This window comes from Macaca mulatta, chromosome 16 (assembly GCF_049350105.2).
Source record: "Macaca mulatta isolate MMU2019108-1 chromosome 16, T2T-MMU8v2.0, whole genome shotgun sequence".
In the NCBI taxonomy this organism is placed as follows: domain Eukaryota; kingdom Metazoa; phylum Chordata; class Mammalia; order Primates; family Cercopithecidae; genus Macaca; species Macaca mulatta.
The window spans coordinates 79,216,909-79,234,799 of record NC_133421.1 but is presented as its reverse complement, the minus strand read 5'-3'; the positions used below and the strand labels follow the sequence as shown (position 1 = coordinate 79,234,799).

Sequence of the window (17,891 nt, the reverse complement as noted above, 5' to 3'; positions counted from 1 at the left end):
GAATTTAATCTGAATGATAATGATAGAAAAGTTCACTCATAAATGTATGAGGAAAGTAGGGGCACTAATATTGATAATACCTCTCCAAAAATGCTTACCAATAGGCAACTGGTTGAATTATAATAGCCCAAAAATGAATTCCACTATTGAAAAAGATACTGCATGCTCATATATTTTTCTCTTTTATTTTTATATATTTCTATTTCATTTGAGATATATACATATATTCATTTCAGAAAAAACAAACTATAATTTTTGAGATCTGTAACATACCTAGCACTTTACAAAATTTGCAAAGCAATTTCTCATATTTTATTTCATAGTAAAAACTAAGTTTTCTGTCCAATGATGTTATAGTGTGATATGATTTCATGCTAAAAGCAATAATTTCTCGTTTTGCCTGTGAATTTCTTTTAATTATTTCAAATATTTAAAAGTAGGGAGGCTGCCCAGGTGTTTGGGTTCAGCAACCATGATCAAAAGGAGAGGGAAAATGTGGTTTTCTTTCATTGCATTTCCCTTGAGCATCTTCAAGACCCTTTGAAAGAACAGCTGCCTATCCCAGGCAACCTCTCTGCTTAGTCTACACGGAAGAGATGAAATTCACTCCTAAAGTGTGGGTGTTTTCAGGACCCAGTGAACTGGAACTTTCAGCATCTTCTGCAAGCCCTGTTGGGCCGGCCTTTCATGTGAGCAGGAAGGAAATGACTGACAACTTTCTCGTCTTTATGGAAGGCGGACTTTATTTCCAGCTCTCAGGTCAAAAGGCAGCGGAAAGAAAACAAAATCACTAAGAGATAAAGGCTAAAAATAACGTCCTGTGGGGTGAATCAACCCAGTTTGGGACCCTGAAGACAGCAACAAGGCAAGGATGTGCGTAGGGCTACATCTGCGTCATCCTTCACAGGTGGTCGTGACCAGAATCAAAATGCCTGGGCAAGAGAGGAAGAAGTTCTGCAAACAGGTGTGCTGGAGGGAAGGCGTGGGGATGGGAGAGGAAGAAGCCACTGAGTCGATCCTGGGCTTGAAGCCCACACACTTTCCCAACAGTTCACCTCCGGGAGAGCCCAAGGGCTGGACATGGGCTCGGAAGGAGCTAAAATTTGATTTGGGGTTTTGTGGTTTGGGTGATGCACTTTCAGTTTAAAATATAAATAGATGTGTTTGTGCAGTTGAGCTTTCCTTCTCTTTGCTTTTAATTGTCACTTTAGAAGAAATAAGTCTATGATTCACAGGCTAATGCCAAAAAAGAAAAAAAAAAGGAGTTCTCATTGGGTGATTTCCTAGTTTATAGGAAGCAATGGGGTAATGGGTTTAAAAGTCACCTGAAAGACATCCGCTATGGACTTTGATGATGAGTATAAGAATGATTCATTTCATTTATATAGCACTTTAATTGTGTTTTTAGTGACATTCTAATTTGGACATACAACTATCCTAGGAGACATAAGGTGATTATTATTCATCATATTTTACAAGTTAGAAAACAGAGGTCAGATAAGTTAAAGATTGCATGTTCCCTTATAGACTGAGCTATAATAAACACACACACACACCACACGCACGCATGCGCACACACACACACATACACACACACACACATACACACCAGGCAGAATCATTATTATTTCCCTAACTGTACCACTGGGCAAACCTCCAAGGGGAAAACTGGTATTAGATGCTGCTAAGGAGAATAGTGCAAAAAATAAATAAAAAATACTGAGTAGAAAAGTATGAGAAGGATTCTAGCCTACATGGATTTAAAAACAAACTAGATCCCAACGGGATTTGAGCAGTGCTACCTTACAAGGTCTTTCCAACTGGCTGCTAAATGCGTCCACCAGAATATGCCACTAGTCCTAGGCACCACATCTATATGCACTAAACAAGACTGATCATCTTTCTTTATCCTCCTCCTTCCTTCCATTTCTATGTTAATGATGTCACTGTCTTCCCAGGCTCCCAGACTCCAGTGAGTTTTCCAATGTATCCACCTTCCCTGCCTTCTACATTCAATCAGTCCTCTTGCTTCAACCACTGAAATGACTCTTATATGTTTTCTGTCTTATATCCTAATACAATCCAGGATTCCTCCCACCTAGACAAATGCAATAATTTATTCTCTCTTCTCACTGCCTCCACATCTAATACAGCAGCTCCAATTCATCTCATGATCTATTCCAGCCAATCTTTCCTTAAATGTGACCTGATTATAACACTGTGCTGCTCAACATCCTTCACTTGCCATAGAATAAAGTCTAAATTTGTTGGCCGTGACATTTGAGATCATTCATACAATGGTCTCCAAATGTACATTTACAAAGATCCCCAATTTAAACAACACTGTAAGACCGCTTTCCCCAAATACTTCCTCTTACCTCAATATCTACCTGCTCAAGATCACTTTACCCTAAATATGCCCTCTTACCTCAATATTTGCCTACTGAAATTCCTACATCTCCCTTCTTTGTCTCCAGAAATATTCACATCCTTCAAGGTCTAGTTCAGATGTCCTTTACTTGATGGAGCCCTTTCCAATTATCTGAGCCATTAGACACCCCATTCTTTCCTTCTGCTCCCACTAGACTTGGCATCTCCCTTGCACCATCTATCACATTTGGCCTCTTAATAAAATTGTTTTGTTTCCTAATACATTGCAACCTCTTTCAAGGTTTTTATAGAGATCATATTCTATACTTTACATCCTGGAAAGTGCTTGACATAACCCTTTGCCCATAGAAGATACTTAATATATATATATCAGTTGTAATAAATTAGAAGGACTAACCAAAGCTGGTAGCATAACTTCCAAGTTATTGAAGTATGCAGTAATAACACCAAGCTACTTGCAATTCCCCAGACACTTATAATGAAAGCAATAGCTACTGAACACTTACTATATGCTGAGGATATCCTACGCATCTTCTAGCCCATAGCAACCCTGTGAAATTTGTCATGTTCACATTTTACATATGAGAAAACAGAGGATTAATAACCCCTACAAAGGTACACAGATGGGAGACAAAGGACAGAGAATCAACGTTATCTAATTCCAGAATGTGCTCCTCACCACCATGCTATCGCCACAACTAAAGTAATGGATGTGTTTTCACAGGTATCCTGGACAGTTTCCCTAAAGAGGTAATACTTTTTCACCAAGGCATACACATCCTCTTGCCCAACCTACTCTGGAGAACAGCTGGATAAAGTCATGATGGGTATAAACCATGGCTGAACACCAAGCTGTGAGCTAAAAGAAAACAGAATCTAGAGCCCAAGAGTAGAAAAGGGGTCACCAAAGCAAGACCAAGACAGGAGCAGACCCAGTAGCTGATAGGAATTGAATCCAACAGACAGTGAAGCTGGAAACCTGACTTGGAACAGACAGGGGCAGGCATATGGACAAGTGCAAGGTCTGAAGAGGTCAGCAGTAGACAGGAACAAAACAAAAAGCTGACCTGCCAGGGGTCCAGAACACAGTCATGAAGAATGGGCAAGGAGTCAAATTCAAGCAACCCCAAGGCTACAGCTCCAGATGTGCTGATGTTTCTGGGAAGGCAGGACACAATCTCAAACATTATCTGACTTGGGACTTTTAGGTACAGTTAAATGGAAAGTCCTGCCCAGAGAAAAGAATGGTGTCTGGGGGGAAGGTAATTCAGAAACTTCCGATAATTTATTTTTATATCCCCAAAAGGCCATGGCACAATTGAAAGTGCACAGTAAACACTCCATAAACATTTGTCGATTACCTAATAGAGACGGAAGTTTGTTTATATGTTTTCCTCTTGTAAACACAAAGTAAATCATACCCAGTCAAGTGCCCCTTGCTTAAACTAGCACAACAAATCAAAAGTACCCTAACGAGGCCAATTCTTTTGTAGGGTGCAGAGTTGAGTCCTGCGGGAGAAGACTGCTCTATTCCCTAAGCCTGAGTAACTGGAAATGCCATACATCGCTGCCAGGGAATAAACAAAGATTCCCTGCCCACTTAAGAGCAGTACAAGCATTCTCCAAGATATTATGATTTCAAGCAGCATTTGGGAAGCTAGCTTGAGTCAAAACTAGACTCTTCCAGAAAGACCCATTCCATAACAACACTTCAAAAACTCATCTTTCCCAGATAAGAAAATTCACTATACATCATCATCAAATTTCCCAAAAAATCCAAGTTATCTCTGTTATAGAGGTCAAAATTCAAGGCCAATCATTCACCCCAAATAGAACTTTTTCAGATGTTTGAAATTCCCACATGAGTTAGACCAGACAAGATAAACTCTGCCCTTAGAGATTGCAGGAGGGGGGGTTTATCTTCAGCAATTTTCCCTTGTAATCTTTGCTCTCAGATATCCTGAACTGAACTCATTATTCTATTTCAAATAGTATCAGTAACCAAAGTCAACAGAGAAAAGATTATTTTTATTGTTTATGAAATACTTAATATTTATTGTATGATATTGAAGGCTTAAACAAAATATCCTTCTTCATGGGTTACTCTATAATAATAATACCACCTGTAATAGCTTCCATTCAGTCCTAAATAAATTCTCCCTTCCTGCTAAACAGGAATATAAAACATTAAAACCCATGAACAAAATTAACATTTTTAACTCGGTCATTTTAACTAGCCAGTTCTCTATTTATCATGGATGTTGTGACCTAATCATTATTTCCCCTAATAGGTTTTATTCCTTTAATGATTTTAATAGGCAAATCAGCCCCTTTTATGGGAGCTGGGATGATACACACATCCCATAACCAGTATCAGCCCTGTCTCAGTCACAAAACAAAAAGGCAACACAGTCATTTAAATCATAAATTAATACTCACACTTAGGCAAGGAAGAATATGTCCTAAGCTTTACCATAAGCTAATGGCCAAACTGTTAAGTCTACATAGATGTTTCTGTGAATCTACTGAAAAGTAATGAAAGTGTGAATATAGGAGAGGGTTCTCACTGAAGTCTAAAACATAGGTTAAAAATTATTTTTCCTTTACCCTTACAGAAAGGAGAGGAAAATCAGAAAATATTAACATAACCTAACTGTCCTATGGAATAAATGCAAGTGTCTCCTGATGGAAACATAGTTCCCTCAATACTGTAGTTAAGATGTTTTCCTCTAAGGTAGAAGCAACAACATGGGTCTTACACACTTACCCATCAAAGGCAGAGCCAAAAACTGTGTTCGACCATCCAAACTCTGCTGGCCAGCCAACCTCAGACGTTCGTGGAATATTACTTCTCCTTCACCTGACTGGGCAGAAAATAACTGACATTAAACACCTGGAACCCACAACATCATTCTTATCAGGCAGGCAGCATCAGAAAAATCTAACTATCTATTTACAGGAGAATGACCGCATATATAGAGTACATCCTACTATAAAATGCAACCTGCAGTTTAAAATTAAAAGTGGTTCTGAGTATACTTATACAGAAAGAGTTTCAAGAGATACTTGACATGTTACAAGCACGTTTATGTTTGGATGTGCAGTGGGATACCATTTACAGGAAGCCAAAATCACAAAAGAGCATAGCTCATCTAGAAGGATAAGCCAATCCAGCAAGAGAGTGCCAGGACTGAGGGTCGGCCATCAACAAGGGCTTTGGGTTTACTTGTATATTTTCACAATGAGAAGTACTGATGCATCTTTTATGTAAATGCCTTCTGCTCTTCTCCCCTTCCTCCAGCAAGGGCTTCTGGCCAGTCATGATCACCATGTTTAGTTGCAAGAAGGGTAGCCGCTCACGCAGTAAGCACCCATGATGGGCTACATGGCGTACTATGTAGGATATATCACCTGTGTCCATCTTCTTGGGAGATTTGTCCTAGCACTTAGCTCTGGCTTTTTGAAAGCTACTCTATTTTTCTTTTTCTTTTTTTTTTTTTTTTTTTTTTTTTTTTTGAGACGGAGTCTCACTCTGTCACACAGGTTGGAGTGCAGTGGTGTGATCTCGGCTCACTGCAAGTTCCACCTCCCGGGTTCACACCATTCTCCTGCCCCAACCTCTCGAGTAGCTGGGACTACAGGCACCTGCCACCACGCTGGGCTAATTATTATTATTATTATTATTTTTTTGTATTTTTAGTAGATACGGAGTTTCACCATGTTATCCAGGATGGTCTCGATTTCCTGACCTTGTGATCCACCTGCCTTGGCCTCCCAAAGTGCTGGGATTACAGGCAGGAGCCACACGCCCAGCCCTTGAAAGCTACTCTTAAATTTCTTATCGAAATGACTCAAAGTTTTATCTGTTTGACCCATTGCCTTTCAACTTCTTAGAGAACGCTCCATTTCAATCAAACAAGGTAGTTTGTTGCTCACAGTACTATTTTCCTGCTCAAAGACCTTCTGGGGCCCCTCTGCTCCCTGAAGCTTCCTCTGGTGGTCCTCTGAACCAGTATCTTTTTTCCTGAATTAATAAATCTTTCAGTAGGTTTCCAAAGCACTTTAGTGAGTACTGCAGCTCATAAACTAGGATTAAAAACAACAACAACAAAATCTATGCCTTTTTTATTTCCTCCAGTTTGCTAGGCTTCCCCACAGCAGAATGACAGCATCAATAATTTACAATGATTCTCCAAGTAAACTAATCATGCAAACCACACTAATAAAACATTGTAAGCCTAGAACTGTGCTAATGACAACACAGTGGTTACAAAATTAATGATCTCCCTGAACTCTTTATCCAAAAATATCCCACAGCACTTTACGGTTTTAAGATATCAAGAACCATTTTCCCTCTGCACAAGCAATTTGCTAGCTTCCCCCAGAAAGCACAAATGGCCAGGATAGGAAGTGTATGCTTAAAACTGGAAAATTACAAATATGTGAACCAGCTCTTGAAATTCCCCTTTGCACTGGATTAGAGCCAAGGTAACGAGTCTTACGCTTCCAGCCATGCATGAAAGATGTTTGGGGCTTTTTCTAATCCAAGAGCCAGAGCACTTTTTCATGTTGACTTCCAGGGGACAAGACACTAAGTGAAAGCATATCTTGCCACATGATTGACTTTTCTATTTTTTCTATTTATTTAAATGTGTCATCACAGCTAACCACATCTTTCATTTTATCCCATCCTATTAAGAAATAGGATAAGAGATTTGAGCCCATCATTGTTTTTTTTTTTTTTTTTTTTTTTAAGTAAGGATTTAAACGATAGATCTGAAACAGAAGGAATCATCAGAAGGCTTGAAATTGAGCAGTATTCAAACACGGGTAAAGAGCACGAAATACCACCAAATCTGACCACCCACCCTACATTCACTTATCAATATGAAAACACTTTGTCCACAGTAAAGGGCTTTGAAAATGTAAGATATTATTTTAAAGGCTATTATAAAATGTCCAACAAGGACTCTGAGCTAAGCATATCGTATAGCACTAAATATAGTGTTGGTAGGCGCTTGCGAGTTTTAAAAATCGTTACTCATTGTTATTAAGATGAATAATTAGTGTAGCAGCTGTTGGTGAGCCAAACACTCATCTTTGATACAGACTTACCAGGAAGAAATGCCCATTTTCTCAGCCTCTTACCTCTCCCTTCCCCTTGGACCCCAAAGCCACACAGGATGGGCAAAGTAGATCACGTGTTCGATGCATTGTGTATGTGCAAATCAGCATGTGTACACATCCCACTCTTCTTTGAGGAACTTGCACTAAGAGGATGGTAAAGGAAGGAGCAAAGCTGACTGTCCGAGCTGACTTCCAATCAGGATATCCCAGCTGGAAGCAAGCCAGCTTCCGCTCCTTTGAATAAAGCAAGAAAGACGTGACCTTTCTTATAAGTGAATGAACAATACCATCGGCATGACCCCTTTTATAGTGTGACTCTAAGTCATTTGGTAACAAGTGAACTCCTGGAAAAGACTGGTCCGGCAATAAAGTCTGAATATTCCAAAAGGCTGAATGAAACTGCCTAGTCATTCGTCTTTAAAAATCCACTTTTAAGTATTTCCTTTCACTTCAATGATTACCCTCAGGAGTAGTAAGAATCTAGGCATCTCATACACTGCTGACAAAAGAATATGGGGGTGAGGTCTCTTGGTGTCTTCACATTACTTAACAGCAAAAGCTTTCAGAATGTCCTTAACCTCTAACGTAGAAATCCTGCTTCTAGGAATTTATCCTAAGTAAACATTTGTAACGTCACAAACACTTGGCTACAAGAACAATTTTTATAAAGCAATTTATAAGAAAGAAAAATTGCAAGACATCTTACACACACAGTAGTCAGAGCCAGTTATATTCACTATAGTACACTCATATGATCACATATTCTGCAGTTATTAAAGAATGAGTATGCTTATTAAGAGTAATAAGAGCAAACATGTTTTCATTTTGGTAAATTTATGTTTGTATTGGTTGTGTGTAGGACAGACACACACACACACACACACACACACAGGGATACACACACACATGCACTTTGAGAGTCTAAACCCAAAAAATATAACCAGAGTTATTTCTGAATGCTAAGATTGTGTTTCATTGTTTTCTACTTGCTTATCTGCATTCTCCCAATGAATATCTATTTTAATCATAATTTTTTAAAGTTATGTTAAAAATCTGCAACCCAGAGGAGTACAAGATAGTTTTTGTTTTTGTTTAGTTTGGTTACTGTCACTGCTATTTTCTTTGCTTCTGGTTCTTATGTATGCTTTTTGTTTGTTCGTTGATTTAAAGGTAAGGTGATTAAGGTATGTTTAGCTCATGGACAAAAGAGAGTTCTCCCAGTAGATTTCTACATTATCCTGCTTTGTATGCCTTTCCCTGCTGACCTGATGAACACGTTCTCACCTGCACTGGGGAAGAAAAATAACTTCAGGATGGAGAGTCAAAATAACCCAGATGAGGTTTACGGCCTGGGCAAGGATGAAGGTTGTTGTGTGGACCCTTATGAGCACAACTGAAGTTCCGGACTGGTTGGCAGTTAGCACACACCCTCCAGTTTCCATAATTGCACTTCCTTAGGCCACCGGTGTGAGATCCTTTCTCTACCCCTCCTCCCATGGGGTCATGAAGTTAATCCTGTTAAAACACACACACGAGATTAAATCATCTTTTCATTTTTCAGACAAGCACATAACACCACCCTGACACTGAGCAGATCGCCTCCAGCTGCCTTCATAGGATGCTACTGGAGACCAATCTTTATAACCAGAAGAGGAGGAGGAGCTATTCTAACCTGTCGTTTTCTTCCTTTACATCACTTTTTCCTTTTAGGTCATATCCAAAAAAGGAAGGTAAATATATGTTTTAAATCATCTGCAGCAGTGTCTTAAATTATGTCATTTCTTAAAGAAGGAGGAGGAGGAAGAGGGAGTAGAGGAAGAAATAAGAAAGAAAACTGGAAAGAGAGGGAGGGAAGTGAGGGGAGGAGAGGGGAGGGAGGGGAAGGGAGGGGGAAAGAAGAAAGCGGAGGGGAGGAGAAGGAAGGGGAGGGGAAGGGAAGAAAGGGGAGGGGAGGGGAAGGGAAGAAAGAGGAGGGGAGGGGAAGGGAGGGGCAGAGAGGGGAGGAGAAGGGAGGAAAAGAACATTAGTGATTGTCTTTCTGGTTCCTTTTCTACTGAAGCTTCACCTATAACTTCTTTCTATGAGATCCACTACTAGGCAATTCTGAGAGCTCCAGGGAACAGCTGCAAGGACACATTTCTGGCTAAATAAATAAGGTTTTCTATCTTGATTTATTCATTCAGCAAGAACATGTCTCCATGTCAAAAGCTGACTTAAGAATCTTGTAAAAATTCAGCAAGTATATCGTTGCATTTTTTTTTTTAATTAAAAGGATTGTGTGACAAGGGAAGCAGTGTTCTACAGTTTATCAAGAATGAGTAGAGGAATCACTATACGAAGTATAATTTATCCCTTTTTCCATATCTGACTATTCTATGTACTTTTTTTTTTTTTTTAAAGAGGGAGTCTTGCTCTGCCACCAGGCTGGAGTGCAGTGGCGTGATCTCGGCTCACTGCAACCTCCGACTCCCAGGTTCAAGCGATTCTCCTGCCTCAGCCTCCTAAGTAGCTGGGATTACAGGCATGCGCCACCACACCTGGCTAATTTTTGTATTTTTAGTAGAGACGGGGTTTCACCATGTTGGCCAGGATGGTCTCAATCTCCTGACCTCGTGATCCACCCGCCTCGGCTTCCCAAAGTGCTGGGATTATAGGCGTTGAGCTACCGCGTCGGCCTTTCTATGTCCTTATTTTATAGAATTCCTTCCCATCTGCTTAAATAATCATAAGTGATGAGAAATCTACCAAGCATAATATGACCTTTCATTTGCAAGTGTGTACCGCCCAAAGAAATATCATGGTGCCTTCTTCAGAGTACACAGAGAGTACTCTTCAGATTGTAGGTCTGGCTCAAGAAGAAACTAAAGAATGGAGAGCTGTTCCTAGGCAAGTTGGAGGCTTCTAACCCCCACCCACTCACCCCCACATCTTACCCAACATTCTGACACGGTCACCCAGACCCCTTGCTCTGCAGTGAGACAAATTCACAGGAAGTCAGTATATTCCTCAAGGCCTATGCGCAATAAGAACAAACAGAGTCCACTTAGAATCCTCCCCAAACCACAGCAATTTAATATCAAGGGCACCAAAGAGAAAAACAAGACAATTCCCATTTAGGACATAAATGAATACTACTGTTAAATATGATTTTTAAAGTCAACAGACAATTAGGAAGGTATTTTAAGAACATTCGCCATTTAGATCTAACCTTTTGAAATTGGTGTCACGGTGGCCAAGTGCCATGGGGCACTCAGCAGCAGACTATTTACCAAGAGGGATCTTGCTCAGACTTCATTTTACTTTGTGATGCTCACTGTATTACAGGAGTAAGTGAGGATCTGAGGACAGCTTTTATTCATCTGGAGGGACCCAAGAGTTTCTGTAAAATAATGTGGGAAAATCAATAGGTACTAAAGGAGTATCTCGTATCATTTCCATATTAATGTCAGTTGAAATAAGGAATAAGCATGTATATAGCTCAGCAGGCTTTTTCTTGGTAATTCCGCGCTGGTGATCTCTCTTACGGGCGTAGCTACTGCTCTACAATAACAAAGAATTGGTGGATAATTCAGCTGTTTTACCCAGAGAGGGTGTGTTTTGTTTTGTTTGTATGTTTGTATTTTTAATTTTAAAAAGTGCGTTCACAGCCAGGTGCAGTGGTTCACACCTGTAATCCCAGCACTTTGGGAGGCCGAGGTGGGCGGATCACCTGAGGTCGGGAGTTCAAGACCAGCCTGGCCAACATGGTGAAATCCCGACTCTACTAAAAATATAAAAATGAGCTGGGTGTGGTGGTACAAGCCTGTAACGTCAGCTACTTGGGAGGCTGAGGCATAAGGATCGCTTGAATCTGGGAAGTAGAGGTTGCAGTGAGCCGAGATCGTGCCACTGCACTCCAGCCTGGGTGACAGAGTGAGAGTCTGTCTCAGAAATAATAATAAAATAATTAAAAGTTTATTCAATGTAGTTTCTGAGTGCACATGGTGAGGACATGTTCTGTAAGCCTATTAACTAAGAGTGCCTTCTCCAATTAAAAATGCAAAGGGGATCTTTCCATTTCCATGTTAAGAGAGAGCAAATAGAGCAAAAATTCTATGCACTCAACTGATTGTTTCTTCAAGACTTAAAAACCTCAGAAACAGGCCGGGCGCGGTGGCCCAAGCCTTTAATCCCAGCACTTTGGGAGGCCGAGACGGGCGGATCACGAGGTCAGGAGACCGAGACCATCCTGGCTAACACAGTGAAACCCCGTCTCTACTAAAAAATACAAAAACTAGCCGGGCGAGGTGGCGGGCGCCCGTAGTCCCAGCTACTTGGGAGGCTGAGGCAGGAGAATGGCGTGAACCTGGGAGGCGGAGCTTGCAGTGAGCTGAGATCCGGCCACTGCACTCAGCCTGCACTCGGCAGAGCGAGACTCCGTCTCAAAAAAAAAAAAAAAAAAAACCTCAGAAACATATTCTGATTCCAGACATCCATATAGCTCTTCACCATAGATGAGTCAACTCATTTCAACAATCACTTGCCCCCTTACACAAGGATGACACTCGATGACGTAGGAGATACACAAATAAGTGTGCTCATGAGTTTAAAGTACGTTGCCTTAGAGAGATTTTTCCAGCTGAGGCTGGTTTGGGTTTGAGACATGGGGGTAATACTTGCTTCCTCCATGATTACTAGAAATTCTCTCTTCTCCTCCATCTCCATACCCTGGTCTGATTAGTGCATGATAAGACGCATGTGATCCTGCCTCGTGCTGGCCTAGTGGAACTTCTAAGTCATTTCCAAGATCTATTAGGTGACTTCGGGTGACTTTAGGAGTTACCAGAAAGAGGGGGAAAAAATGATGGTAGTCTACCTACATAGGTATGGCTGAAAGTACCTGAGCTGGGAGTCAGAAAAATGATAGGTTCAAATCCTAGCTTTTTCGTTTTATTTATATTAGGCAATCGGTCTTTTTGAACCTCAACTTCTCACCTATAAAAATGGAGGGAAGTAAAACTGGTCTCTCACACTGGTTGTAAGAATTAAATGAAATTACATATAATCATTTAGTTACCAAGAAACAATACTAATACCACATGCCACTCATCTATGATAGTAATTTTATAACTGTTAATTCAATTATCATCAAATGTCAGCCACTGAGCTGGCATATATTACTTTACTTAATCTTTAAAGCAACCTATAGAATTAGCCTCATCTTACAAGTGAAGAAACTAAGATATCTAAAGGCGAAGAAATCTGCCCAAGCTTGTACAGTTTCACACCAAGAAAGTCTGACAATAAAATCCAGGTTTGACCAGTAATCTAGACTCATCCCTGCGGAACAGTGCCTGATCATTGCCAAGCGATTCGTAAGTATTTACTGCTTCTGCAAGAGAGTCTGTTCCCTATTTTTAAAAGTTAAATCTAATTGATATTTTACCTATTGTTATTTGCCCCTGGAATAAAGAGAAATCATTATAGGAGAAGGAGGAAGAGGAATTTACAATTTGCTCCACTGGGAAATATCATGAGCGACTGCCAGGTTTTCGCCCTCCCTGGGTGCACATCACAGCAGCCCTTCATAATATTTAGAAAGGGGCTAGGCACATGGCTCATGCCTGTAATCCCAGCATTTTGGGAGGCCCAGGCGGGTGGATCACCTGAAGTCAGGAGTTCGAGAGCAAACTGACCAACAGGGTAAAACCCCCACGATTCTATTAAAAATACAAAAATTAGCCTGGCGTGGTGGCGGGCGCCTGTAACCCCAACTACTCCAGAGGCTGAGGCAGGAGAAGCGCTTGAACCGGGGAGGCGGAGCTTGCAGTGAGCTGAGATCGCGCCACTGCACTCCAGCCTGGGTGACTGAGCGAGACTCCGTCAAAAAAAAAAAATACTTTGCAAGTTGGTGTCTCATATATTATTCGGTTATCTTAGGAAGTATAGTGTCCCCCCTGCTAGACTCACTGTAGTTGTACTAGAAATGCCAGTGTTCGAAGACGGCTCAAACTGCCAGGTACTTGAATTCGTTCTTTCGTTTGCCTTCTTCATAAGACACGGCGGAATGTTCCTGCGTCAGTGGGTTCAGGAAATCCTGTGTGTTTTGCTGCCCCCTTGTGGCTAGTTTAAAAGTCTCTCAAGTGATTTATAACCTGGATTAAAATTTTCCAATTCAAACTCCTCACGGCAGAGGGTTAAGTATGCATTCTTGGTATCATTGCCTTTGATGTAAAACATGCATATACACTAGCACACTGAATTTTAATTTATCTCTGAATGATAGAGTGATGGCTAAATTCTCAACTGCACTTGAAAGAGATCTTTTAATTCAAACTTCCACAATGTAGGATATTTCTTTTCTCCAAAGTTTAATATTGGAGCTTGATCATTCACCATATTACCAACATAAAATTGACCCCTATACACAAAGGAACAAGAGGAAGATTGTAAACTCACCATTATGTTACCTGCTTCCTAGAAAGATGTTAAGCAATTTTGATATTTTAAATTGAGAGAGAAGAGAGAACACCACACAAGAGAGAAGACACAAATCATTTTAAGAGTTTTTTCATCAATGCTGTGGAGATGCCAGAGATCGCAGCCACAGCTGAGAAGCGGATCAAGAAAAGAAAACAATAGAAACAAAACTGATCAAAATATGCCTAAATTTCTAAGAGAAATATTTATCGGATAGTTTAAAATCAAGTTAGTTAATTTAAACATTTATCGACCTCTTCTCTCCAGCTTTTCTGCACTCATTCATATTCACACGATTCCTGCAGAGGAGCCTTAACATCTAAGGGTTATTTCCGAGAAATATGAAACAGATGAAAAACTAATATTTTAAGAAACTACAATTATATTCTGTGAAACAATAATCAAACATTTGAAAAGAACTTTTTGCTGCTCCATTTTTTGTCAAAATTTACTCTCCTCCACTCCCACTTATATTAAGTTAGTAAACTCTAAGTTTTGAGATAAATTGCCTTTGGATTAGCAAAAATGTTATAAAGTATAATTATTAAGGTGTTATATATTATTATATACTTCATATATAACATATATGAGGTATTATATATGAAGTCTATATAATACCTCATATGTATATTATATAATATAATATATATCTTATATAGTATATATCATATATAATATAAACTTCCACAGTGTAGAGTATTTTCTCCAAAGTTTAATATTATCAATATTACTATATTATATATTGTTATATATTATATATAGTAGTTCACATATAATACATTATATTATATATGAAGTATATATTAATATATATCAATATATATTTATGTCAATATTATATATAATATATTATATGTGAAGCATATAAATAATATATAATATAATATGTAATATAGTTATACATTATGTATATAACTATTCTATTAAATAATATAAGTATATGTTAATATATTATAATATTATTAAATAACAATATGATTATGATTATTAAATAGTATGTAAATTATATATTATAATATAGTATCACATAATATAAATTATTATATGATATATAAGCTATATGTGAAGTATATTATATATACCAAGTATAATATACCTATATATTATATGTTAATTTATTAAGGTATAATTGTAAAACATTTAAGGAATGTAAGGTATATTTAATATATAGTCAATGCATACAGAGACCTTGTTTTACTTTGTGGAAAAGTTGACGTGGATGTTTGGGTGTTAATAGGTTACTATCATTTAGTTATCTGGTCTGGATAGAAGATGGGGCACATTACTATAATTTATAAATACTAGGGTACCCTTTATGAAAATTGCATATCTTTTGATAGGAGTAGAGCAATAGATTTTATCCTTTAATTGTATTGGTTGCAAACTTTCACTGCTATGGATCCTCTTGGGAAAACGTGCATACAATCATAAACACACAATTTTGCATTTAATTTTATGAGGCTTACAGCTCCTTAGAAGCCATCCGTGGGTCCTAGGCACCCACAGCCACCTTGATCTGAATGCTATCCAGAGCTGTCCATTCAGCACCAGTGAGGCCGCTTGCACTGAGGGAAAGAGCACAGGTCCACCAGGCTGAGGAAACAAGTAAATTTCAGTTCCTATTATGTGGTGATGGGGATGTACAAAGCTGAGCATGTAAAGAGTCATTCTTTGGATGCCATATTCAAATTTCGCTCAAGATTTTTTGATGTCAAAACAGTCTTATTTCCCTAGTCACAGGTCCATGAAAATACTGTCTATAGATTTTATTATACAGATATTATTACTGTCAACACTAATAGTACATCAACATAAATGTGTCATTTAAAGAATGCACTACACCCTCAGTAAATTATTAAAATCAGGATATTTTACCAAAGGTAATTTTACAATTTGAAAGACATACAGTTTTCTGATTAAAAAAAAAGATGGTTATTCCATTTCCTATGAGCTTGATAATTACTAGCCTCAAAAGACATAATTCCTTTAGGGGTGAAAAGGAGAAATTTGCTGCATTCGCTGAATTATTGGCAAAGATTAGAATTATCATCTACCTGATACGAAGCAGATCATGACCATGGAAATACAACGGGAATAACTGAAGCACAGCTTTTGTGCTGCTCATGTTCACAGATGAGACACTTGCTTCTAAACCTTCTAGAAGCCATAGTATAAAATATGATTTCTGCTTTGGGATTTTTGCTAACTGATGGAGGGTAATACAGCACTCCACTGGGTTCAATTCTATAAGGAAAATGAAAATCCATGTTACAGGCCCATGTGTATTATACATCTTAAAATATTTCCATCTGCTTCTGAAGTTTCCATAAGAGAATGCCCAAAAGTCTTTTACAGATTAACAAGAAAGTACATGTAGAATTCCAATGGAGGTTTGTCCCACCTCCCGCTGCCTGCCACCTCACACACACCTAGTAAATGTTTGGTATAATTTAGCTCTGAATGAGTTCTCTATTCACATGCAAAAAGTATTACCTTTACATTTTCCATAACTTACTCTGACCACAAAACATTCATTCACTAACGCCAGACTATCCAGAACCCAGACGCTGTTTTCCCGTCTTCGTCAGGACAGAATTGCATATTGGAAGGCTGAGCCCCATCCCCCACGAATCCCTTCCCAGGTCTTCCAATCTGATGTTAGAAAAATGTTGCCGTCTCATGAATCACTGTAACTGTTTAAAGGAGTTAAACCTAACTGGGTATTTTTTCAGTCCAGAGGCATGATTGCATTTCCAAATAATGGTGGAATTCGTCTTTGACTATGGCTCTTAGAGAATGAATTCCTTTCTTTTGCTCCGTTGAATTGAGGCATAAAAGTAGCTCACATGCTCTATAGCTACTGCTTTCAACAAGTGAACCCGATTTTTTTCATTCTACCTGAATGGCAAGGACAGAGCTGCCCACAACAAGCCCCAAGTTTCAAAGGGAAAAGACATCATGCCAGGTGACAGCCCTCACCTTTCACACTTCTTAAGGAAGTCCCAAAAGGGAGGAACACATGGCCAGAGATCTTTTCCCCAATCCTCTTGTCCTATAGTTTGCATGTGGGCAACGCGGGATCACCCATTCCCTCCAGCTGGGAAATGAATTTGTTGTCACTGCTACAAGCTCAAATGTATAGGTTCTGGCTCCTAGCCCCTCAATCCCCTACCTTTTCTTAGTTGGCTCCACCAGTCGCTTTCACCTTAGATCTCAGTCTCAGCCTGCCAGTTGTGGCTGTGACTGGCCCCTCTCCACCCCTACATGCTGGGGAGTTGGCTTACAGCCCTGCTGTCAGACCTGGTGGCTCTGCTGTCTTGACTGCCAGGTTGCTGGGTTGCCTCTGTCTGGCCCGATGTCCCATGATCTCCTCCACTGCAATTTTAAAAAATAATTTCAACTTTCATTTTAGAGTCAGGTGATGCATGTACAAGTTTGTTACGTGGGTACGCTCCTTCACTGCCATTTTTATGTGAGATCAAGTATAGAGGGAAAAGTTCAGGTCTCCTACTTACTCTTCTTCTCTGTCTCTCTTAGGTTGGTTTGCTGGTCTAAGTTTCTATTTGCACACCCTCGTCTCAGCCCAGATCAAAATCCAAGTCTCTATTCTGCCTGACCCTACTCTAACAAAACAAGACATCACCCTAAAGCCTGCCCAATTGCTGAAGTCCTGGTGATCTGCCCCAATGCCCACTGGAATGTCACCTGCCCATCCAACTGTGTCTCCTAATTCCACCCTTTGCAGCGCCTCTGCAGTTGAACTGGCTAAGCCGGTCCTGACCCCTTGCAGGATTTAGTCCTCAATAATTTGCTCTGGGGTTTGATCCTCAAGGATTGGCTGTGCCTTTCTGGATCGCCCAGAGTACCAAAGTCCCAGCTTATCCATGCCCCCACATTGGCCCGTATAAAACATT

At 39.6% G+C, this 17,891-nt stretch overlaps 1 long non-coding RNA gene across 1 annotated transcript in view; it reads right to left on the bottom strand.

Moving 5' to 3' along the window:
• Positions 1 to 7,752, bottom strand: part of LOC114673181 (uncharacterized) — a 44,654-nt gene extending 36,902 nt beyond the window's left edge. The window contains exons 1-2 of the long non-coding RNA XR_013407116.1: positions 7,540 to 7,752; positions 5,159 to 5,255 (exon numbers count right to left, since the gene is read on the bottom strand). This is a non-coding gene — a long non-coding RNA (uncharacterized LOC114673181). The remainder of the gene's footprint in view (positions 1 to 5,158; positions 5,256 to 7,539) is intronic.
• Between the last annotated feature and the right edge of the window lie 10,139 nt (positions 7,753 to 17,891).